Source organism: Lynx rufus, unplaced genomic scaffold (genome assembly GCF_022079265.1).
Source record: "Lynx rufus isolate CCGP_SWC_20201006 ecotype Redwood Valley unplaced genomic scaffold, mLynRuf1.p SCAF_14, whole genome shotgun sequence".
In the NCBI taxonomy this organism is placed as follows: Eukaryota; Metazoa; Chordata; class Mammalia; order Carnivora; family Felidae; genus Lynx; species Lynx rufus.
Genome location: NW_025814828.1, coordinates 40,475,469 through 40,498,712, shown reverse-complemented (window position 1 = coordinate 40,498,712; position 23,244 = coordinate 40,475,469). Strand labels below are relative to the sequence as shown.

At 45.6% G+C, this 23,244-nt stretch overlaps 1 protein-coding gene across 5 annotated transcripts in view; it reads left to right on the top strand.

Moving 5' to 3' along the window:
- ZNF674 (zinc finger protein 674) overlaps window positions 1-23,244 on the top strand; it is a 35,887-nt gene that overhangs the window by 10,054 nt on the left and 2,589 nt on the right. The window lies entirely within an intron of this gene.

The window sequence follows — 23,244 nt, the reverse complement described above, 5'->3', positions numbered from 1 at the left end:
GCCGTCCCTCCCTCCGCACGCTGGCCCCAGAGTCTCTTTGCCTGTTTGTGGAGGCAGCTGATGCTAGAACTTCCGGGACGGTCTGAATTGAAGGAGCGGGTGAACATAAGCCTGGCCCCGGGGAAGCCCTCGGTAAATGTCATCACTGTTGTCACTGTTGTGCATGGAAAATAGTTTTTATTACAGTCATGGTTAACCAGACGTGTGTCACCTGGTGGCCTGTGGACCCCTCAGGGTACCCCACGAGGTGGTCCCTCCCAGTGGAAATGTTTTCAGAAAGCCTGGGGTGGGCCCGGTTCTGTGCGTTTTGAGCGACACTCCAGGTAGATCTGACTCCGTGTCTAGTTAAGATCCGCAGTTTAACCATCCCCGGCGAGGGGTCCAGGGGCACGGGGACACACGGCCAGGCCTCCCCCAGGAGCCTGGGATCCGTTGGGACAGAAGGCAGGGTGTGTGGACTCACTGCTGGGCATTTTGCCCCTCTTCCCTCATTCCCCCAGACCTCAGGCCGCTCCGGGACTGCACATTCCCTGGGCCTTGGAGGAAATTTCTGGCAGGTCCCATAACTTCTCTGCTTGTGCTGAGATACAGAAATCTTCTAGGAACCGTTAGTCTGCAGAGTGGCCTCACGGTGGTCATCAGGGTTGTCCAGTCCCAGGTAGTGGCGTGAAGTCTGAACTTCATTGATGGTGGTTGAGCTTTTCCCAGAAAAGTCTTTGCCTTTCTTCGTTTTCCCTGTCTTTTGTTTTCTTTTTCCTTCTCCTTCTACCTTTATTTACTTTGGGTTTCTTTTGCTGTTCTTTTCTAGCTATCTTCCTGACATCTTATCATGAAAATGCACACACTGAACAAGTGAAAGAATCATAGTTTGAATACCCATAGAATTCCACCTAGGTTCTACAGCGAACATTTTGCTCTGTTTGCTTTTTCTTTTTTTTTTTTATATATATATGAAATTTATTGACAAATTGGTTTCCATACAACACCCAGTGCTCATCCCAAAAGGTGCCCTCCTCAATACCCATCACCCACCCTCTGTTTGCTTTTTCTCATATCTCTATGTGTCCTAATTCCTCTGTCCTCCCATCAGCCCCCTTTCTTTCTTTTTAATGTTTTTATTTATTGTTGAGACAGAGAGAGACAGAGCATGAGCAGGGGAGGGGCAGAGAGAGAGGGAGACGCAGAATCCGAAGCAGGCTCCAGGCTGTGAGCTGTCAGCACAGAGCCTGATGCGGGGCTCCAACTCACAGACTGTGAGATCATGACCTGAGCTGAAGTGGGTCGCTTAATTGACTGAGCCACCGAGGTGCCCCTATCAGCCCCCTTTCTTTTTGTGATGTGTTTCCTGGTAACTTTCAGAGACCAGTACATTTCACCCCGAATACTTTCCCAGGCATGTCATTAACTATGTTTGTGTTGAATGCTTTTTTTTTTATTTTTTTTTAAATTTTTTTTTTTCAACGTTTATTTATTTTTGGGACAGAGAGAGACAGAGCATGAATGGGGGAGGGGCAGAGAGAGAGGGAGACACAGAATCAGAAACAGGCTCCAGGCTCCGAGCCATCAGCCCAGAGCCCGACGCGGGGCTCGAACTCCCGGACCGCGAGATCGTGACCTGGCTGAAGTCGGACGCTTAACCGACTGCGCCACCCAGGCGCCCCTGTGTTGAATGCTTTTTGTGATGTGTTTCCTGCTAAGTTTCTGAGATCTGGACACTTCACCCCTGAATACTTCTGCAGGCATATCATTAACTAGAATTCATGATTTGTTAGTAGTGTTTGTCCATAATGCTTAGTAGGTATTTTAATAAAAAAATTCATAAGTAGCACCATATAGTATTTGATTGTATGTGATGACATTTATCATAATCCCCATGTATATGTTTCATGTATTTTCATTATATATTTATGCTGAGATGACTGTTCTTAAGTGATATTTATGGAGGTATAATTTATATGCCGTAAGCTACCTTTCTTACGTGTACAGTCCTGGAGATTTGACAGAGATTTAGTCATGGAACCAAGATACTGGACCTTTTCATTCCCCTAAAGCATATCGTTGTGCCTCTATATAATTAAAGGTCTTCCTCACTCCCAAATCTGGGATTTGGAAATGGATTCTTCTCATTTCTAGTCTGCTAGTTTTATTCTTTCTAGAATGTCCTATAAATGCATCTTATAGTGTCCTGCCTTATGGGTCTTGCTTTCACTTAATGCTTCTTAGCTTCAACCATGTTTGACATGTATCAGCATCTTGTTCCTTTTTGAAGGTGAATGATGTTATATTTGCTTATTCATTAAGCAGTTAATGCACATTGGATTCTTCTGGAATTTTTGGTCATTATGAAAGAAGTTGGTATGAGCATACACATCCAGGTGTTTGCATGGGCACGTTTTCATATTCTTGGATAAATACCTGGAGTGGTATTGCTTGGTCATGTGGTAAATGTATATTTAACTTCACAAGATATTACCCCGCTGCTTCTCAGCATGGCCGTACCATTTTCGTTGACCACCCCCAACATAAGAATTCTGGGTGTTTTGTATCCTCGTCATTACTTGGTATTCTGAGTGTTGTTAGTTTTTCTTTTTAGTAGATGTGTAGGGAGCACCTTACTGTGATTTGAACCTGCATTTCTCCAATAACTAGCGGTTAGTGTCTTTTCATGTGTTCACTTGCCATCCGGACATCTTGGGCGAGCTGTCTGTGGTAATGTTCTGCCATTTTTGTTGCTATTAAATGGTAAGAGCTCTTTACGTTTTCTAGATGCAAGTCCTTTATCAGCTGTGTGTTCTCTGTGTATTTACTCCCAGGCTGTGGCTTGTTTTTATCTTACTAGTGTCTTTCAAAAGAAGACATTCTTAATTTTGATAAAGTCCAGTTTATGGTTCTTTTATGGTTCATGCCCTTTGTGCCCCATCACACAATTCTCTGTCTAACCCATGGTAGCACAGATTTTTCTCATATGATTCCTCCTTTGGAAGATTTATAATTTTAGCTCTTACATTTAGGCCAATGGGCATAATGAGATAAGCATTCTTTTTATCTGGTGTGAGGTAAGGATCAATGTTCTTTTCTTTGCATATGCATATTCAGTTCCAGCAGCATTTTTGAAAAGACTATATTTTCTCCATCGATTTACTTTGTCCCCCTTATTGAGAACAGGTGAACACATATGCGTTGGCCTATATGCCTATACTACATTGTCTTAATTCCTGTAGCCTGGTATTAAGTGTTCACATCAGGTAGTATGAATCTTCCAACTTTGTTCTTCCTTTTCATAATGTTTTGGCTATTCTGGGTCCTTGATGTTTTCATATACATTTTAGAATCAACTTACCAGTTTCCACATAATAGCCTGCGGGGATTTTGTCTGGGACTGCCTTGAGTCTGTGGATCATTGAAATACTTAACAACATTGACTCTTACAATTCATGAACATGATGTATCTCTCAACTTATTTGGGTCTTTTAACATCTATCTCAGCAGTGTTGTAGTTTTGAATGCACAGGTCTTGCGTAGGAAGTGCAATTGCAATTTAAACATTCTATTTTAAACATTTAGTCTTTGTCACTATCTTCTTGTTTTATTTTTTTATTTAAATTTTTTTTAATGTTTCTTTATTTTTGAGAGAGACTAAAGAGAGGCAGACTGCAAGCGGTGGAGGGGCAGAGAGAGGGAGACACAGAATGTGAAGCAGGCTTCAGGCTCTGAGCTGTCAGCACAGAGCCTGAAGCGGGGCTTGAACCCACGAACCATGAGATCATGACCTGAGCTGAAGTCAGACTCTCAACTGACTGAGCCACCCAGGCGCCCCTATGTTATAATTTTCAAATGTATTATATCTACATACGTTTTAACTCCCCCCAGACAGTGTTATATTTTTTGCTGTCAACTACCATTCATATCTTAATTCAAAAGGAGAAAAATAATCTGTTATATTTACCCAGATATTTTACCATTTCTGCTGCTCTTTATTCCTGAAGTTCTGTGCTTCCCTCTGATACTATTTCCCTTCACTCTGAAGATTCTGTATCATTTCTCTTAGAACGAGTCTACTGGTGACAATATCTCTTAGTTTTCCTTCTGTGAGTTTTTAAATTTCATCTTCATTCTTTTTTTAAGTTTATTTATTTATTTTGAGAGAGAGAGAGAGAGCGCACGCGCACAAGCAGGGGAGAGGCAGCGAGAGAGGGAGGGGGTGAATTCTAAGCAGGCTCCGTGCTGTCAGCACACAGCCCAACGTGAGTCTCGATCCCACAAACCGTGAGATCATGACCTCAGGTGAAACCAAGAGTCAGAAGCTTCACCGACTGGACCACCCACGCACCCCTCATTTTCATTCCTAAAAGAAATTTTTGCTGTATTTAAAATTCTGGGTTGACAGTTCTTCATCTTTGGTATTTTTAAGATGTTCCGTTAACTTCTGGCCTCCATTGTTTCTGATGACAACTTTACAGTCATTTGAATCACTGTTTCCTTATACACGGTGTGCTTGTTATTCAAAATTTTTAAAAAATTTTTAAAAATATTTATTTATTTTTGAGAGAGAGACAGAGTGTAAGCAGGGGAGGAGCAGAGAGAGAGGGAGACACAGAATCCGAAGCAGGCTCCATCCAGGCCCTGAGCTGTCAGCACAGAGCCCGACACGGGGCTCAAACCCACGAACCGTGAGATCATGACATGAGCCGAAGTCGGACGCTGAACCACCTGAGCCCCAGGTTTTGTTTTTTTTTTTTTTTTTTAACTTTGCTTACCAGCCATTTGATTGTAATGTTTCTGGGTGTTTCTTGGAGTTCATCTTGTTTCTGGTGTGCTAAGCTTCTTGAATCTGTTATGTCTTTCTCCAAATTTGGAAAATTTTTTGACCTTTATTCAGATCTTTTTTTTTGCACGAATTTCTCTTCCTTTGAGGACTCTAATGACATGAATGTTGGGCCTTGGGATATTGTCTGTTCTGCAGGTTGGCAGGTTGGATCATCTCTGTCAGTTTAACACCCAAGTTCATTGACTCTTGCCTCTGTTGTTGCCATTCTTCTAAGTCCATCCCGTGAGTTGGTGTTCTAATTTCAAATTGTGTTTTTTAGTTCTAAATTTCAGTTTCTTTTTTACGGTTTCTGTATCTCTTGAGAACTTCTGTTTATCCATTTTTTAAATTTAGCCATTTATTTCAGGTGTGTTTGCCTTTATCTCATAGAGCTTAGTTACAATAGTTGCTTAAATGTCTTTGATAATTCCAGTATCTGAGTGATCTCAGGATTGGCATCTCTTCCCTTAGGAAGAATTGGTCACATTTTGCTGGTTGTTTGTTATATTGAATAATTTTGGATTCTATCTTAGATAATGGCGATGGTTTTGTTGTTTTTAATCTTTGTTTGTCATGTAATAAACCCTGTTAGATTCGGATCACCAGTTTTGTCTCATCTTCTATGGATGTTAATTCATCAGTTAGGTTTTCACTGACTTTCGTGTGCTTCTTTGGATCTTCCCTACGTATGCACCATTCAAGTCTTGGTCTGAGACTTGAGTGGTGATGTAAGTCTTTGTGCAGTTATCAGAGACCTTGCCGTCCTGCTTCAGGTCTGTCTCATGCGTTTGTCACTCAGGTGTTAGACTTTCTTGAGCTGTGGTTTAAATCTTAGTTTAGTTCAGTTCTTAAAGCTTTGGCGTGAGGCTTTTCTTGCCCTTGCACACAAGCCACAGGACTGGGGAAGTTCATATGCCATGGGGACAGAATCTTGCAAAAAATGAGGGAGGGACAAAAAGGAAATTCACTAGAAAAAATAAAAGGAAACTCACTATATGAGCTGCTTCTCTACCTTTTGACTCTCCCCTCAGAGTCTGCCTGCTTTCGTTTATTTTTCAGAGTCCTCAAGTAGTCGGCTTTACATAATTTTGTCCAGAGTAAATTTTAGTTGCAAGAATCAGCAGGAGAGAGAGGCTATAGTAGACATCTTCCACGGTGGCCAGTAATGGAAACCTTGATTTTATTCATTCTTGCTTTTATCTCTATTATTTCCGTGTCCCTGCTCATTTCAACTAAATTTCTTTCCTTTTCTAGTTTCATAAGGTAGAAGCTTAGGTCGTTGCTTTGATAGTTTCCTTTTCTAATGTAAGCATTTGGAAAGTTACCACAGTCTCTGAGTACTGATTTCTCTGTTTTCACCCCTTTATTGTGGTGTAATTGACAGAGAAGAAATTGCATGTCTTTGTAATGCACAATCTGCTAAGTGTTGACATGCACACCCATGAATCCATCACCACAACTAAGATAATGAAGTCATAGAGTGAGTTGGGAAGTATTTCCTCCCTCTTCAGCTCTTCCGAAGAATTTGTATAGAAGCCGGTATTATTTCTTAAACGTCCGGTAGAATTCTCCAGTGAAGTCAACTGCACCCGGAGTTTTCTTTGTGGAAAGGTTTTAAGCTACTATTTCAATTCCTTTAAATACTTACTGGTTTATTCATATTATTTCTTCTTTTTTTGATGTTTGTTTTTGAGAGAGAGAGAGAGAGACAGAGCACGAGCAGGGGAGGGGCAGAGAGAGAGAGAGGGGGAGACACAGATTCTGAAGCAGGCTCCATCCAGGCTCTGAGCTGTCAGCACAGAGCCTGGCATGGGGCTGGAACCCACGAACCGCAAGATCATGACCTGAGCCGAAGTTGCACGTTCAATAGACTGAGCCACTCAGGTCCCCCTCATGTTATTTGTTCTTGAACGAGCTTTGGTAATTTGTGTCTTTCAAGGAGTTTGTCTGTTTCACTTAAGTTGTCAAATTTATTGGGATAAAGTTGTTAAGGTCAGGCATAGGTCAGGGTAAAGATAAGAGTCAGAAGCTAAAAAATTTTAGCAGTCAAAAGTCTTTATTGGGAATTAAGGTCTCGGTCGAGGTTCCGTGGCTTGGGGACAGAGAGAGGAGTCACGGAAGTCACACCTGGGTGTGGTGGGGTAGAGTTTTTAAGCTGCAGTGGTTCCAGGTTTAGGTCCGGGTGGGCCTTTTTTGCGCCAGGTCGTGCTGTTGCTCGGTGATTGGTTGACCTTCAATTCATTCTGGCGGGCTGCTCGGGGCTTTCCGTTGGTTTGCGCTGGCGAGATGGCCGTCCCCTCCACTGTGGTTCCAGGGACATCCTAACATTCCAACCTCTTATTGGTGATAATGGGCGACGGATCTGATCTGGCTGCTTCCTGCGGGTGTAAGGGCGACGTCATGGTATTGTGGGGTCTGAGGTTGGAATGCGGGATAATGGCCGGACCACCATCTGGTGAAATGCAACCTGGGAAACTTCATGAATTCGTTTTCGTACGAAACGGAGAATGCAAGGTAAGAGCATAAGTATTATACAGATAGCAACTAGTGTGACTATGGTGAGGAGCCAAGTTAGGAGGGGTGATTGCCACCAGGAAGTTAGGGGGTCTGAGGATCCTGGGTGGGCGGATAGAGTTTTTTGGATTTCCTTTAGGTGTTCTATATTGGTTTCAACTAAGCCTGATTCATTGAGGTAGTAGAAACATTCTTCCCTCAGGAACAGGCATGTTCCCCCTTTTTCTGCTGTCAGGAGATCTAGGGCTCGTCAGTTTTGTAGAGTGACCTGTGCTAGGGAGTTGATCTGCCTTTGTAAGGCGGTTAGGGAGGTTCCTGAGGCTTCTATTGTGACTTGGAGCCTGTCTGACAGATCCCCGGAGGAGCTAATGGAGCGTATTAGGGAGCTGGTCCCAACACCGGTGGCCAGTAGGGAGGTGGCCAGGGATAGTCCGACCATTTAGTGGGAGGAAAATGGCTCGTTTTTGGAGATGGAATTCGAGGAGTTGATGGAGTTCTTCCTGTCCGTATAGGGTGAGTTGGGGGATGATGGTGACTGGGAGACAGATAGAAGTGTTTTTGGGTATTTGTTTATAAGCCGTGCCATTGCACCAATAGAATCCCCCTGGGGGGGGATTGTGGCTAGGCATAGGCAAGGGGGAGGGGCAGGTTGGGGAGGCATAAGAAGAGTAGCATGTTGGGTGAGATGTGTTGTATTGAGGGGTCTCAGTGAGGATGGGAACCTGTAGGGAGATTTGACTTCTGGGGTGGTTGGTGGAGTTAGTGGCGTTGGGAAAGGGGGTGGGTAATGGGACGGCTATTACTGGATCCCACTGGAGGGATGCGCAAAAGAAAGCAGTGTGACAGGTTAGTTAAGCCTGAGTGGTTAAGCAGGACTGTTCCTTGTCTGATTAGTGTAAGCCATGAGAAGGGATGTTGTGTGTGGGGTGTCTGCAGTTGGGTTTTGAGCTGGTTTTCTTGGTCCGTGATCGTTTGGGTAAGATCTTTAAGGTTGGAGAGGGAAGGAGCCATTGAGGGTTCATAGGTTCGATAGATGGTTAAAGAGGAGACGGGGTTAGAGTGATGGCCGTTCTGATACAGTTTGCCCCTTGTCCCGGTTTGCCAGCGGATATCCCATGGATCAGGGATAGTAAGGGTAAAGTTGCTATCTTGTAAGCAGAAGGGGCCGGTCTTTTTCCCTGTGAAACAGTTTCAGTTGAGCCAGTGCATGTTACAATAGCTATAGGGGCATCCTCCATATTGGGTGGGGGAGGTTTGGGAACATATACTGTTGGTTTGGCCATATAAAAAGCAAATAGCGGGCTGTATGTGTGCAGCGGCTTGGAGGGTGTTGATTTGTGGAAGTAGGGTGGCAGGATTGAGTCTGGGGGAGAGTTGGAGAGATATTTCAGGATTTTCAACAAAGAGCAGATTGAACAATTGTATGCGTGATGGGGAGAGGTGTGCCAGGGCCTTATGTGTAAGGAGATCAGATAGACGGTGCAATGAGAGTACTGTTAGGGGGCAGTGTAGGGTGAGTTTGAGTGCCTCTTTGGTTAGAGTGGCTGCTGCTGCAAGTGCTGTAAGGCAGGGTTGCCACCCCCTGATGGTAGGGTCCAGTTGTTTAGAGAGGTAGGCGACAGCTTGTAACTTGGGGCCACATGATTGGACTAGGAGTCCTGTTGCAATTCCAGCCCTTTCATCTGTGTGTAAGAGGAAAGGCTTTGAAACATTGGGGAGGGAAAGGACCGGTTGAGTGACTAGAGATGTGACCAGCCGTTGGAAGGCCCTTGCTACCGATCCCGGGCTGGAGAGTGGGCCTTGGGGGGTTTCCTTGGCTGCTTTGTATAGGGGGGCTGTGTGTACAGCAAAGTTAGGGATCCAGTATCGGAAGAAGCCCACTAAGCCCAGGAAGGAGAGGATTTCATCTGCATTGGTAGGTGGGGACAGGGTTTGGAGGGCTTGGAGACGGTCTTGGGTTAGGGCCTTGGTGGTAGGTGTGAGTGAGAATCCCAGGAACGTGACTGTATTAGTACAGATTTGGGCTTTGTGTGGGGAGACTCGATACCCCAGGTTAGCCAGGAAGTTTAGGATATGGATTGTATCTTATTTGGTGTGGTCGAAAGAGGTTCCACATAGTAGGAGGTCATCTATGTATTGTAGTAGAGTACAGTGACTAGAGAGTGGGGCTTTGAGGAGATCCCTGGCCAAGGCCTGCCCAAAGAGATGGGGACTATCACGGAACCCCTGGGGAAGTACCATCCATGTGAGTTGGCAGGCCAGAGAGGTGACTGGATCTTGCCATATGAAGGCAAAGAGGAATTGGGATTCGGGATGTAGGGGAATGGTGAAAAAGGCATCTTTGAGATCAAGCACTGGAAAATGGGTTGTGGATGGGGGAATTTGGGAGAGGAGGGTGTATGGGTTGGGCACTACTGGGTGGATGGGGATTACAGCTTCATTGATTATTCGGAGGTCTTGTGCTAGTCTATATGAGCCATTAGGCTTTTTTACAGGCAAGATCGGGGTGTTGCAGGGGGAGTGACGGAGTGACGGGGGATTAGCAGGCCTTCCTTGAGTAGGCGATCTATGATGGGCTTTAGGCCTAGTCGGTGGGTGTGGGAGATTGGGTATTGGGATCTAGATGGGAATTGTGATGGATTTTTGAGTTTAATGAGGACAGGTTGGTGGTGGGTGGCGATTGTTGGGGTGTATGTATCCCATACGATTGGGTCTACTGGGAGGTCTGGGTGTGGGTTGAAGCTGTGGTCTGTGTTGTCTGTGATAACAGCCAGTAGAAGATGAGTGGGGGAGGGAGAGGAGCAGATAGCTGGTAGGTGTATAGAGGCTCCTAATTTATTGAAGATGTCTCGGCCCAACAGGGGGATGGGGCAGGAGGTGATGACTAGGAAGGAGTGGGAGAAGTGGAAGCCATCCAGGCAGCAGGTGAGTACCGGTGTGCATGGGGGAATGGAGGGGGTGCCACTTATGCCCATGACCGAAACGGAGGATGGCGTGGTGGGGCCAGAATAGCTCGGCAGGACGGAATAGGTAGCCCCCGTGTCCAACAGAAAGGAGATGGACTTACCCGCCACCTGGAGTTTTACCCTGGGCTCAGCGTGGGTCACCGGAGTTACTGTGTCTGGGCCTCGTCAGTCATCATCCTCCATCTCCAGCAGCTGGAAGGCAGAGTCCAGTCCGGGTGAAGCCTCGCCACGTGGAGGCGTTTCGAGTCTGTCGTCCGTTGGGTTAGGACAATCGGATTTCCAATGGCCCATTTGCTAGCACAATGGGCATGGACTGGTAGGCTTTTTGGGATGGGGACACTGATGAGACCAATGGCCTTCTTGGCCAAATTTAAAGCTTGGCCCCGGAGGGGGCTGTGGTCCAGAGGGCTTTATTGTGGCTGGCCTTAGGGAAGCTACCAAGGCTTGGGTCTGTAATTGTACCTTTTGTTGGAGACGGGCCTGTCGCCGTTGTTCTTGAGCTTCCTCTCGGCCATTAAAAACTTTAAAGGCCATCTTTACCAGGTCGGCCATGGGGGTCTGAGGACCATCTTCAGCCTTTTTCAGTTTTTTTGGATATCAGGGGCTAATTGGGAAATAAAATAGGTAGACAATACGGTGGCCCCGGCGGGTGGTAGGGTCCAGTCTGGTATACTGGGTAAGTGTCTCTGTGAGCCGGCTGAGGAAGGCTGTGGGGTTTTCATTGGGGTCCTGTATGACTTCTTGAAGTTTGTTAAAATTTACTGATTTGGTTGAGGTTGCCCTCATTTCTGCTAGTAGGCACTGGATCATTTGGTCCCGGTGCCGGTGACTGTTGCCCACATATTGGTAGTTCCAATAGGGGTCGGCCGCCGGGACAGCATCGGCCCCTACGGGCATAGTGGGGTCAGTCATGTGGGTTTGGTCTGCATGTTCTCTGGCTGCGGCCTGGATGTGCTCCCTCTCCTCAGGGGTGAGGGTAGAGGTGAGGATTACATGGATGTCATGCCACGTGAGACTGTAGGCTTGAGCAAGGTATTGGAATTCCTTAATGTATTGGGTGGGGTCAGCCGAGAATGACCCTAGCTGCTTTTCAATGGCGGATAAGTCTTGGAGGGAGAAGGGGACATGAACGGGAACCAGGCCTTCAGGTTCTGCCACCTCTAGGAGAGGCAAGATGGCCACTGGGGCCTGTTCGATGGGAGGGGCCTGAGCACAAGTTCGGGATGATATGGGAGGTGAAGGCGGGACGGCTGGAGGTAGTGAGTACGGAGGGGGGCGAGGGCCAGTGGGTGAGGGCCGGTGGGCGGCGTGGCTAGATTCTCTAACGGGTCGGACATCGGGGAAGTTGGTGAGGTGGGGTCATCGGGGGTTGTGGGCGGGCAAGGAGCATGCGTGCAGAGGGGCAGGAGGAACATAGGTAGGGGCGAGACCTGAGGTCCCAAAAGGCCATGACGTAGGGTATTTCTCCCCATTTTCCCAGCCGATGGCAGAAATTGTCCAGATCGGTTAAGATTTGGTATTGTAAAGACCCCTCGGGTGGCCATTGAGGATCATTATCTAATTTGTACTGAGGCCAGACTACAGTGCAAAGGCGGATGAGTCGGTTACGACGAAGTTCGCCTTGTAAGCCGAGGAAGTTTTTTAACAGACATTGGGGGGGGTGGGGTAAGAGATCGAGGTGGTTTAGACTCGTTACTCCCCATTGGCGTGGCAGGGCGAGGCATCCCTCGCGCTGCAATAAGGGGTCTGTTGGCGTGCGAGCCTTACGGCGTGTGGAGGAAAGGAGACTGACTTGCGAGACATCTCTCCTGGGTGTCAGCAGTAGTTGGAGGAGGGAGGGAGGGGTCTGTCCTACTTACCGGCTCCTGTAGGCGCTTGTGAGTAGGGTGGTTGGCGTCTGGCTTGGCGAGGAGGGAGTTCAGCCAAGGGAGGCGAGCTACTGCCTCCCCCGGGTTTCAGGTCAAATGTTAAGGTCAGGCGTAGGGCAGGGTAAAGATAAAGTCAGAAGCTAAAAAATTTTAGCAGTCAAAGGCTTTATTGGGAATTAAGGTCTCGGGCGAGGTTCTGTAACTCAGGGAGAGAGAGAGGAGTCAGGGAAGTCGGCGCCCAGGTGTGGTGGGGTAGGGTTTTTAAGCTGCAGCGGTTCCGGGTTTAGGTCCGGGTGGGCCTTTTTTGCGCCAGGTCGTGCTGTTGCTCGGTGATTGGTTGACCTTCAGTTCATTCTGGGGCTTTCCGTTGGGTTGCACTGGCAAGATGGCTGTCCCCTCCACTGTGGTTCCAGGGACATCCTAACAAAAGTTGTTGATAATACTCCTGTATTATCTTTTTAATTTCTGAGAGCCCCTGGTAGCCTTGTTCTAGTTTTAAAAGTGTAATCAGAGGCGCCTGGGTGGCTCAGTCGGTTAAGCGTCTGACTCTTGATTTTGGCTGGGACATAATCTCACAGCTTGTGGGATCGAGCCCTGCATCGGGCTCTGTGCTGACCGCGCAGAGCCTGCTTGAGATTTCTCTGTCTCCCTCTCTCTCTGCCCCTCCCCTGCTCTCACGCACTCCCTCTCTCTCTCAAAATAAATAAACTTAAAAAAAAAAAGTTTAATCACAGATAACAGTGAAAACTGTGAACCTCATTTAAAGGGAAACCTCTCTGCCAACTAACGCCGGCTTCGGTGCTGCAGGCTGGAAGTTTTTGGGGGCAAAAGAAGCATGCCCAGTCTGTCTTTGCTGCTGTCCCCTCGATGCTAGCAGGAAGCCTTCTTCCCAAAGTAACCCCGCCCTGTTCACACCCAGAGGGGCCACATCTGGCTTGTGGACCGTGTGCGTGTGTGTACCCGTGCCTGGCTCCTTGATCTCTTCACACCCCTATGTGGCCTCTTTGGCGCCCGTAGTTTTTTTGGGTGCAGCTGGGGTGCCACGCCCTGTGTGTCCCCCAAACTCTAGCAGACATACATCAAGCAAGTTGTCTCCTGGAGTCCTTACTAGACGAGGGGTCAGGTGAATACGCTCCTCCCTCCCGTGTTGTTGGGGAGACAAAATGCCACAGTTTTCCCACAGCTCTCCTGGAAGAGGTCTCCTTCCCCTGCTCCTTCCACCTTAACCTCTCAGACTTTTAAGGCCTGTGTTACTACTGAGGGACATTAAGTGGTTCGGACCTGCTCCTTTTAAGTCCTGCTAAGATCGCTGGACTAGAGAAGCACTTAGTAGTATTATATTAGCAGCCTCTGAAAGAGAAAGAGTGGGCTTTTTTTTTCCCTCCTGATGAGAACTTTTAAGGTTTACTGTCTTAGCGGGGGTACCTGGGTGGCTCAGTGGGTTAAGCGTCCGACTTCGGCTCAGGTCATGATCTTGTGGTCCACGGGTTCGAGCCCCATATTGGGTTCTGTGCTGACAGCTTAGAGCCCGGAGCCTGCTTCGGATTCTGTGTCTCCCCCTCTCTCTGCTCTTCCCCCCCCTCATGATCTGTCTCTCTCTCTCTCTCTCTCTTTCTCTCAAAAATAAATACACATTAAAAACAAATTTAGGGGCACCTGGGTGGCTCAGTCGGTTAAGCGTCCGACTTCAGCTCAGGTCATGATCTCACAGTCTGTGGGTTCGAGCCCCGCATCGGGCTCTGTGCTGACAGCTCAGAGCCCGGAACCTGCTTCGGAATCTGTGTCTCCCTCTCTCTCTGCCCCTCCCCTGCTCATACTGTGTCTCTCTCTCCCTCTCTCTCAAAAAAAAAAAAATGTAAAGCCCTTAAAACAGTGCCGGACACATAAATGTCCCCTGCTATGCCATTCTTATCATCCTTATTGATGTTGTTCATAGCCACGTGGACCCCCCCCTTATCTTCTTTGACTCTTTGGTCATCCGTATAGGAATCGTAGGGTTAGTTTCTTGACGTCTGTGGAAAACCCTGTTGAGGCTTCCTGAATACAATTGCACTGCGTTTATTTTTTTATTTAAAACAATTTTTTTTAACATTTATTTTTGAGACAGAGAGAGACAGAGCATGAACGGGGGAGGGGCAGAGAGAGAGGGAGACGCAGAATCTGAAACAGGCTCCAGGCTCCAAGCTGTCAGCACAGAGCCTGACGCGGGGCTCGAACTCACAGACCGTGAGATCATGACCTGAGCTGAAGTCGGACGCTTAACCGACTGAGCCACCCAGGCGCCCCTGCACCGCGTTTAAAGACAAGCTGGGCACAGGCTCAGGATTGGCATCTTTACACTGTTGAATTGTCTCATCGGCGAACCCTTAGCTTCTCTTTTCTGTTGTTTGTCTTCAGAAAGTGCTCGCACATCTCTTGTTACATTTATTCACAGATACTTCTTAGTTATTGCGGCAATTGTGATTGGGATCTTTTTTTCCCGTAATGTTTTCTTTTTTTTTTTTTTAAGGTTTTATTTATTTATTTTGAGAGAGAGCGAGCAGCATGCACAAGCCGGGGAGGGGCAGAGAGAGAGGGAGAGAGAGAATCCCAGGCAGTCTCCGTGCTCAGCGCAGAGCCCGACACAGGGCTCGATCCCATGACTATGAGATCATGACCTGAGCCAAATCAAGAGTCACACACTTGGGGCGCCTGGATGGCTCAGTCAGTTAAGTGTCTGACTCTTGGTTTCGACTCAGGTCATGATCTCACGGTTTGTGCGTTCGAGCCCCGGGTCAGGCTCTGTGCTAACAGCACGGAGCCTGCTTGGGATTCTCTGTCTCCCTCTCTCTGCCCCTCCTCTGCTCACCCTCTATATCACTCTCTCTCAAAATAAATAAATAAACATTAAAAAAAAAAAGAAGAGAGAGAGAGACACTTAACTGACTGAGCCACCCAGGCGCCCCTCCTATAACATTTTCTAACTGGCTAATATCAGTGCATGAGAATGCTAATGATGTTGATATAATCAACCTGTGAACAGAAACCATTCTAGATGGCTTTTATTACTACTAATAGTTCTTAGGGGCGCCTGGGTGGCTCAGTTGGTTAAGCACTGACTTCGGCTCAGGTCATGATCTCACGATTCGTGAGTTCGAGCCCCATGTTGGGGTCTGTGTTGACAGCTCAGAGCCTCAAGCCTGCTTCCGATCCTGTGTCTCCCTATCTCTCCAGCCCTCCCCGATCATGCTGTCTCTCAACAAAAAAATACTAATAGTTCTTAGATTCTCTTGAGTCTTCTATGTAAAGAGTTCTCTTCATAAAAACAATCTTGTCTTTTCCTTCCCAATCGTACATTTTCTTTCTTTTTCTTGTCTTCTATCAGGGCCTGTAGTACAGTGTTTAATAGATGCAGTGATAGTGAATTCTTTGTTTCTGATTTTAATGAAAATAATGAGGACAGTGATAGGAAAATAATGATAGGAAGTATGTGAGTGCTTGCTACGTTCTGGATGCTTTTCACACACTTAATCCTTAGACAACCCTTTCAAGTCGGTTGGCTGTTAGCTTCATTTTATCGATGAGAAAACTGAGGCCCAGAGAGGTGACAGAACTCATAAAACCCACCATTACATGTATTTGCTGTGCTATCTTGAAAGATCCCTTCCATCCGAAGCTGCTTCTGTATTCCTCGTTTGCTAATGAGACTTTCTTAAACATCATGAATGAGTGTTACTATTTTCTCGAATGCTTATTTTCTGCCTCTGTTGACAAGGTAATTTTTCTCCTTTGATCTATTCATGGGGTGGATTATGTTAATAGGTTTTCTGATATTGAACTGTTCCTGCACTCGTCTGCTCAATTCTACTTGGTTGTGATGCATTTCTTTTAATAAATTGAAGTCTGCTCACGTTTAAGAGTCTTGCATTAATGTTCAGAAGTGAGAAAGAGCTTCGATTTTCTTTTCTTGTGCTGTCCTCTTATTCTGGTATACGAGGTTATACTGGCTGCATAAAACAGACTGGGCACTTTTCCTTCTTTTTCTAGTTTCTGAAACTAATTGACTGCAGTATATCTGTTCTTGTGAGTTGATGGCAATCATCTATGAAAACTTCCAGGGGCGCCTGGGTGTCTCAGTTGGTTAAGCGTCCGACTTCGGCTCAGGTCATGATCTCGCGGTCCGTGAGTTTGAGCCCCGCATCGCGCTCTGTGCTGACAGCTCAGAGCCTGGAGCCTGTTTCGGATTCTGTGTCTCCCTCTTTCTCTGACCCTCCCCTGTTCATGCTCTCTCTCTCTCTGTCTCAAAAATAAATAAATGTTAAAAAAAAAAAACTTCTGGGTAGGATGCCCTTTTTTAGGGCAAGACTTTTGATTACAGGGTGAATTTTATGATTTTCAAAATCATTACTGATTTATTCCTGTTTCCTATATCCTCTGTCAATTCTGGTCATTTTTCTAGACAGTTGTGTTTCATCTGAGATTTCAGATTTACTGACCTAAGGCAGTATTCTCTTTCGATTAAAAGAAAAATAGGTTTCATTTTTACCAAAGTAGATCATGGCTGAGGTTTAAAGAATGAGAGAAGTGTGGCAAAGCTATAAAGAAAGTCAAAGTCATTATAAACATAAAATGCAGGATAGTGATTATCTGAGAAGAAAGAAAACGAAATGGGCACATGAACTTCAAAGGTAATGATAATTTGTTTTTTGGGTGTTTTTTTTTCAGTGAGTACGTGTACGTGCACTCAAGTGGGAGAGGGGCAGAGGGAGAGAAAGACTCTTAAGTAGGCTCCAGGCCCAGCTCGGAGCTCTATGTGAGGCTCAGTCCCACGACCATGAGATCATGACCTGAGCCAAAATCAAGAATCAGATACCTAACTGACTGAACTACCTGGGTGCCCCTGTTTTTCTTTTTCTTTTTCTTTTCTTTTCTTTTCTTTTCTTTTCTTTTCTTTTCTTTTCTTTTCTTTTCTTTTCTTTTCTTTTCTTTTCTTTTCTTTTCTTTTCTTTTCTTTTTTAAGTAGGCTCCACACCCAACGTGGGGCTTGAACTCATGACCCTGAGATCAAGAGTCACATGCTCTTTTCACTGAGCCAGCCAGGCACCCCACGATAATTTGGTTTTTAGTGAGTGGTGGATAGCAGGTGTCTTTTGTATCACTCTTCCTTATAATTTATATGTATCTCACGATAATTATGTAGAATTTTCTGCTACGGAAGATTGAGATTTAGCTCACTTCATTTCTCCTGCCTCTCACACACATCCTCACACCAAGACGTTTTGTTCCCCGGTGTTCCCAGTATGATTCTACCATAGATGTGGTTCCCGACAGTACTTCTGTCCACAACGTTATGGCTGTGTAAACATAATAGGCAGCTGAGCCGTGCGGTAATCTGTGATTAGTTTAGCTCTCCCGCGTAACTCTTTGCTTCCTTTGGTTAATATTTGCTTTATTTCTTTGCTTTGCTTCTTTCTCTACGTACTTCCTGCCAGCTCAACTTGAACACTCCATAACCAGCCATCTAGAGTGGCTCCGGATGCTTTCCAGAGCTATCAGGTGTTCCAATCAATGTCATAACCCCTGAGCTTGTCTGGAGCCATCTGACCCTCTCCCTCCTGGGTGGATTATCCTCATCGCTGCTCGTGTGGCTGCCCTCACATCCTTCACCATCATTCTGGGGGCTCCCTCCACTTTCTGCTTTGTTGGAGTCCCCATTCGCTTTATGCCACTCCCTCTTCCACGGTTCATTGGAGCACCGTCTTCCAGGACTCGACTCAGAAAGAACGTAGGTCCATGGGAGGTACATTTGTTGAGGTTGTTGAATATCTAGAAGTGTTGGTTATCCTCGTCCTAGATGGAGAGTTGAGCTTGGGGTAGAGTTCTAGGATGGACGTTTCTTTCCCTTAGACTTCTGAAGGCATTGCACCATTGTCTTCTGATTTTCAATGTTCCTTTTGAGAACTCTGAATCTATTCTGATTATTATTATTATTGTTTTTTAACATTTACTTATTTGAGAGAGACAGAGTGTGAGTGGAGGAGGGGCAGAGAGAGAGGGAGACACAATCCGAAGCAGGCTCCAGGCTCCAAGCTTCAGCACAGAGCCCGACATGGGGCTTGAACTCACGGACCCTGAGATTGTGACCTGAGCTGAGGTCAGATGCTTAACTGACTGAGCCGCCCAGGCGCCCCTATTCTGATTATTGATACCTGGTATCAATTTTTTTTTTCTGTCTGTAAGCTTATAAGATCCACCCCCGCCCGTTTATCTCATGTTTGGTGACGTTTCTCCATGTGTCTTGATATGGGATCATTTTCACCAGTATTCCTGGGCACTTGGGTAGGAGATCAATCCCCACAGGGATAGTTGCTCCTTTCTTGTACAGAGCCAAGATGCTGCAGAGACTGACAGCCACATTTCAAGTCCAAGTGGCAAGCAAGTTGTTTTTCGTTTTTTTGTTTTTTAAAAAAAGCCCTTTTCACTTTGTCGAAGATTCCAAGTTGACCCTATAACAATAGGCACCTCAGGCCACAAAATCATCAGCCCCTAATGGTCGGACATCTGGACTCCCAGAAGAACAACAGGTGTTCAGTGCCCCAAGCAGGCAAGATAGTCTTATCAGTGTAGGGAACATTCTAGAAACTGACTTTCCAGACTTCAGCCAGGAGCCAGGCTTGCTGTGTTACCATTTCCCTGCACGCTCTCTTTACTGATGCTCTTTATTTCTTCATGTGGATTTGAGTTACCATATTGTAAACTTTCTTTCTTAGAGCTGAGCTCCAAGGTAGGTCACACAGTGACAGCAGATGTACAGATGGAGCTTTCGGTGGAGATCCAAAACAGGTCAGCCCCCCAGGCTGCTGTGAGGCTGCCAGTTTTCACTGCTTACGGGGCAGAGTTGGGGAGCCAGTGGTTTGGGGTACAGGGAGAAGAGGTGAGTGGCACCAACTGAAACACCACAGATTGGGCTGTTCTCACTGAGGTTCACTGGTTCTTCTTGAATAAATGCTTCTTTTTAAATTTTTAAAAAATGTTTATTTAAGAGAGAGAGAGAGAGAGAGAGAGAGAACGAACGAACCCCAAGCAGGCTCCACACTGTCAGCATGGAGCCCGACGCGGGCCCCAAACTCATCAACTGTGAGATCGTGATCTGAGTGAAATCAAGAGTCAGACGCTCACCCGACTGAGCCACCCAGTGGCCCTGAATAAACGCTTCTTAATTTGTTGTATGCCTTTGGTTAATTTCCTAACTCCTCAAAGGATAGATTTTGATAATTTTGCCAGTATTTTCATTGCTTTCATGGGGGGAAAAGATTTACTGAGATCCTCACTCCCCCTTTCCAGAAGTCTTGCCTTAGTGCATTTCTCTTAAAACTGAAGAGAAGTACAGAAAATCATCATTGTAACATACCTTTGTGCTTACCTCCCAGAATTAGCAAATGTTAGTATTTTGATACTTGGTGGTGGTGGGTTTTTTTTTTTAATAAAAGAAATAGAGCTTTACAAATAAAGGTGTCCTTTTCCTGTCCCGAGTCCCGCTCCTCTCGTTCACTCCCTGGGCAAACAGTACCATGAATTTGGTGAGTACCCTTCTCATCCATGTTTTTATACTTGGACTACATCTATTTGCATCTGTAATCTGTATGGTGTTCCTTTTGTAAATCTACCAGCTTAGTGCACTTGAACTTTAGGGTTCTTTCCAAAACTTTCTTTCTGTATTCAGCGTTGCCCTTTGAGCTGGTGCATTACATTTAGTTCATTCATTTTCAATGCTGGTATAGCATTCCAGCGTTGGAGTATTGCAGTCCATCAACCCATACCTCTGTTACTGGGAATTTATTTCCTGTATTTGTTGCCATTCTTATACATGTATCCTGGCTCACACTTGTAGGATTTTCTCTGTGTTATAGCCACAAATGGAATACACAGTAGGGCACGTACATTGTCAACATTATTGGATATTATTTACCTTTGTTCTCCCATAAATAGAATCAGTTTCCTTTGTATATTTAAGCGTTTTGCACGTAGGGGCGCCCGGGTGGCTCAGTGAGTTAAGTGTCTCACTTTGGCTCAGGTCATGATCTCACAGTTCATGAGGTCCAGCCCCACATCAGGCTCTGTGCTGATGGCACAGAGCCTGCTTGGGATATTCTCTCTCTCTCTCTCTCTCTCTCTCTCTCTCTCTCTCTCTCTCCCTTGCTGTAGTGTGCCCTCGCTCTCTCTCTCAGAATAAATAAACTTGAAAAAAAGAGCTTTTTGTCTATTTGGAGCACCCGTCTGGCCCAGTTGGTGGAGCATTTGACCTTTAATCTCAGGGTTGTAGATTTGAGCCCCATGTTGGGTTTAGAGATTACTTACAAATAAAATCTTTCTAAAAAAAAAAAAAAAGTCTTGCGTCTATTGTTTTTTAATTTTAAAAAAATTTAATGTTTTTTTTTAAATTTATTTTTGAGAGTGAGAAGGGGGAGCAGGGCAGAAAGAGAGGGAGACACAGAATCATAAAGCAGGCTCCATCCAGGCTCTGAGCTGTCAGCACAGAGCCCGACGCGGGGCTCGATCTCACGAACCACAAGATCACTACCCGAGCCGAAGTCCGATGCTTAACCGACTGAGTCACCCAGGCGCCCCGAGTCTTGAATCTATTTAAATGAAAGTGCTTTAGAATATTCTCATATTCTGTCCTTATTTTCTTTTGGCATCAAGGTCATTTTATGTTTTATAGGACATAAGCATTGTTTTACCAGCTATTTTTTTGGTTATTCAGTACCAGGTACATGTCTTTCCATAATTTTATTTTCAAAGTTCCTCTCTCATTTTGCTCTAATTGTCTTTTGGAAATATAAAGGTGATTTTCATTTTTATTTTGAGAGAGAGTTGAGTGGGGGAGGGGCAGAGAGAGAGGGCAAGAGGGAGAATCCCCAGCAGGCTTTGCACTGTCAGCTCCCAGCCCGACTCAGGGCTCAAACTCATGAACCACGGGATCGTGACCTGAGTGGAAATCTGGAGTCAGATGCTTAACTGACTGAGCCACCCAGGCGCCCGCATAAAGCTGATTTTTAAAAATAAAATTTAATATGGTTGACCTTTAACAAATGGGGTTAATATAAATTTATTGTGCTATTACTATGATAGTATTTCTGCTTTTATTGTACTTTCTATATATCCTGCTTTTTCTTTACCCCTTTTTTCCTGCCTTTACTACATTTTTTTTTTTTTTACCTCCACCCGCTTTGGTATTTTCCTCCTGAAAAATTCAAGCACCAAGCATTATTCTCAGCCAGGCTTTGTGTGTGGCAAATTCCGTGCCTTTTCTTGTCTAAAAACATATTCATTTGCCATTTTTCTTTGTGATAATTTATAGATGACGTCAGGCTTCTCTCAGGACTTTGAGTATATTCTTTAATCTTTTGGCTTCTTTTATTGCTGATCAAGTCTGGGGTTGCTCTAATTGTTTCTTTTTTCTTCTTAAAGTTTATTTACTTATTTTGAGACACAGCAGGGGAGGGGCAGAGAGAGAGGGAGACACAGAATCCCGAGCAGGCTCCAGGCGCCGAGCTGTCAGCGTAGAGCCCGATGCGAGGCCCGAACCCACAAGCCGTGAGATCGTGACCTAAGCTGAAGTCGGACGCTTAACCGACTGAGCCCCCCAGGCGCCCCTCTGATTGTTTCTTTATAGGTGACTTTAAAAATTTCTCCATGGTAGCTTTCACTACTTTCTGACTCTCAAGTCTTGCGGTGGCACTAAACTGTGTCCAGGTACCGATCTGCTTTTATTTACCACACTCAGGACTCTGGACATTCAGTGGTAGGATGCATGCCTTTCTTCCCTTCTAGAAAACTACCAGTCATCGTCTCTTCAGATATTGCCTAGATCAGGGGTCCCCAAGACCATATTTAGTGATTTTTGAGAAGGATCTGTGGGACTCAGCATATAGTTGTATCTACAGCTCCGATCTATTACAGCGATGTAGTAAACATACACCCCTAGGTCATAAGGGGGGAAGACACTAGCAGGGTCTGGATGAATCCATGTACAGGATGCCTTATGCTCTCTCCCTCCCATCTAGGGTCACCCGGGGCACACTTGTCCCAGCGGAAAAAATGCAGCAACGTGTGCCCGGGGAGGCCCAGTAGAAACTCAGCACCCTCAGTTGCCCTGCCTTGCACATACCAGAATTTCAGGCACACAGAAGGAAGGGAAATGTTCAGCATAAATCACATTGTTTGTACAAGCAGCCTTATCAGTTAGGGAATGGTGGAGACATTGCTGAACTCCCAGTTTCCCAGACTGCAGGGCCGAACCTTGCAAGCCAGCCTTTCTAAGCCTAGCAGCCTCAGGGCTGCTCTGTTTTCCCTTTTCCTGGCGTATTGCCCCTGTCCCTGTCTTTTTAAAAAATTTTTTTAATGTATATTCATTTTTGAGAGACAGAGCGCATGTGGGGGTGGGGCAAAGAAAGAGGGAGACACAGGATCCGAAGCAGGCTCCAGGCTCTGAGCCGTCAGCACAGAGCCTGATGCGGGGCTCAAACTCATGAAACATGAGATCGTGACCTGAGCCAAAGTCGGACGCTTAACTGACTGAGCCACCCGCGTGCCCTGCTCCTGTCCCTTTCTACCGTTTCCATTTGGACTTTCTATTAAACCTGTGTTGGAACTCACCATTTTTCTATTTGTCTTACCATATTTCCATTTTGTTAGCTCTTCACACTGCAATCAGGGTGATTTCCTAAGATGTCATCTGATTCATTAAGTTGGTTTTTATCTGTGCCTACTCTGTTCAACTTCTCTATTTAGAGCTTTAATAATGCCTATATATTCTTTTATATTTATATTTGTTCCTTTTCTCAAATGTTCCTTTCCCGTCCCGATAGTATAGCTCTTACCTTATTTCTTTGAATATTTGAAATATATTTATTTTAAAGTCTAGAGTGTTCTGTTAGCTACAGTTCTAGGAAATGGGATTATCTGCTGACACCAGGAGTATCAAGATGGTTCATATCCTTGGGAGGTTTAAATTGTTTTACTGTGAATTCTTCAGTGAGAATTGGCTTTCCACAGAAGTTGTGTGAGTCCTAAGCTATAAAAACATAAGATATATCTTTTGGGGTTT